Below are 2,696 nucleotides of genomic sequence, written 5' to 3'. Positions count from 1 at the left end.
TTCTTTTCCCCCCACCTTCTATCCCAATCCGGTACTCTATTATCATAATGGATGGTCGCAGATATAGAAAGATGCGGGGCTGTACTGTGCACCATAGATACCGGTATATAGTCTGTGTTGCCATTTGTCGGTCAGGTAATTACCAGGACCCAAAACCCAATGCGATAGGAAATGACTATTGATAACTCTAAAAAAAGAAAGGATCCGTCTTCTTAAATATAATGTGTCGTTAACTGTCTTGAACACACCCCATTATGGGGACCATAACCAACCTAGTGAACCCAAACTCCGGTGCTAGAACTAAACTGATCACGAGGTCGCAGGTGCTGTGGACAACTCAACCATGAGCTTGTATACCTGTACTGATGGCCTAGATTCTTGTCCTCACCCGGTCGCGAAAGCTCGATCTGCATCAGAGCATCTCAAGGGTAAAGGTTATTCTATCTTTGGAATGGCGAAAGATATCGCTTTTTGCCATCGCTGGGAAGTGCCCAAGCGGCACCTCCTTACTCAAATAGATTTCGGTATAACCTCAAGCAATTAGATTATGCATTGCGGAGCTCAGCGTTTTTCTTCTCAGGAAAAGGGACAAAAAAACAAGGCATCCACACCAAAGAGACCCACGGTTTCGGGGCTAGGGGGAATGGAATCAATAGGAAATTGACCTTGCCCTCGCGAAAGATCTCTATGGGTTGGGATGATTGGGATCCCCCCGCTATCCGGGGTTGATACTTCATGAAAAAGGCAATAGGGATGTCGATCGATTTTCTTGTGGAACCTTCTGTATCTGCCCCAATCCTGGATCATGCAAAAAAGAAAGCATGCTATAGCACATCAGATCTAGAAACCCAATTTTCTCGCCATGCAATACAACTTTGGGTGTCTGAAAGTTCTATAGGAAGAAGAAAAGAAGTTTAGTCCGCGCCCGGGTTTTGCATGCATGCATGCTCAGCTGCGGACATATAACTTATCATAGAGATTCCTGCTGCTCGTGCTTCGCCACTGTGCTTTATAACTATTGAGCTAACTCCAACAATCGCCTATCCAGCTGGAACATACCCGGACTAATACCTCCGTCTGTGCTCGAGTATGTTGGGAGAAAACAAAAAAAGTACTTAAAGTTCCTCACCGATTCGTGGTAAATAGTGGCGGAGGGTACTGTGCATGTAAGGTCGAAGTACCCCCAACAAGGACTGCTATCGCATGCTATATACCAAAATCCATACCTTTTCCTTGGATACAACTAGTGTGAACTAATAGCTCCTTTTTGAAAATACACCTATACTACGATTAAAGCTGAGGTCGATATCTATTTCCCCTTTCGCGAGGAGAAGTTCCAATCCTGATGTGTCAGTTTCAGTTGATTACCCATTCTGGAGACTAAATTCCCAAAGAGACGGTTCCCAATGTCTGGCTTCCGCCATCGCTACTGGTTGTTTCACTGCGCACGATTCTTTTAGTAGCTCGCCCGGTCCAAGTAGATGCCTATTGACGGCTGCGGGAACTATGTCACTCTTGCACTGAGACATGTGTTGCAATGTCTTTCATGTGCCTAGGGTGTCTTAACCCATGCCACTTCAGAGAGTTCAATGTATGTCTAACATCCATAACTAGCCCAAAAGCAAACACCGCGCCTTACCAGCGGTAGGGGTAGGGAACCCGGATAAACATAGAGGTCTTGAATATAGGAGTTTACGACATGTTGATAGAAAATGTAATATAATTTCTGCAATTTTCATCTCGTGATCATCTCTGGAGGGAGGAGACATATAATGGGCGTAGGGCGCTACTTGGGGCTCTAGATATCTAGGAAACTGTGAATCTCTCCCCCACTAGCCAAGATTTCCGGCAGGTGTTTTTATAGCTTCCCCCCCATTTGCAGTCCCCGGGTGGGCTCCAGACGCATACTTTTCTCCCTTTACCCCCTGGCTAAAGCAAGGAAACCAGCCCCCGGTTGTCGAGACAAGAAGGAGAATTCTATGATATTCAGAACTTGATCCTGGTACCAATCTCGTGAACGTGACAACTTATAACTCGGTATGCAGCAAGTAATTGCATCCCCCTGGGCTAGGTTCGTGTTAAGCTAATTGAACAAGATCACGTTCCTTCAATATCACATCGCCTCATCATGGGAACCTTTGCGGGAACCTCGAACAACCCCTATGCCACAGGAATCTCAAATCGTTTCACGATACCGGGAGAGTCGGGCGGGAAGACCGCAATCTCCGTTACCGCAACACATGCTAGTTTCATCGTCTCCCTATATACCCTCATGATTGCACTCATTTTTCAACTAGCATGGAACCTGGTCGTAACGGCTACCGTATTATTCTCGCCGCACCACAAACGCACAAAACGATACCTCCCTTTGGTATTCCTGTGGAATTCCAGTGGTCCAGCTAGTACGGCGTCAATGATTCGCGAACACTACACGAGAATTATAACCGATCGGATAGAGAGTAACAAAAACCAACCAAATGAGAGTCCAGAACAGCGACTTGAGGAAGGATCAACATCCAATCAAGATGTGGGTTCCGGTATGAACCAACATCCCCCTACGAAGAATCCCGATATTTCAACACATACAATGGGAACCAACATAGTGCAACCGCCAGCCGGAATTTCAGCGGGATCCCCGGCGACGGGTAGGCAGAATAAGTTTGCAGGTGTGTGGTGGGGCGTCCTGTTTATGACGC

Source organism: Tuber melanosporum (genome assembly GCF_000151645.1).
Source record: "Tuber melanosporum whole genome shotgun sequence assembly, scaffold_46, strain Mel28".
In the NCBI taxonomy this organism is placed as follows: domain Eukaryota; kingdom Fungi; phylum Ascomycota; class Pezizomycetes; order Pezizales; family Tuberaceae; genus Tuber; species Tuber melanosporum.
The sequence above is the reverse complement of the archived record's forward strand: the minus strand, read 5'-3'. Positions refer to the sequence as shown.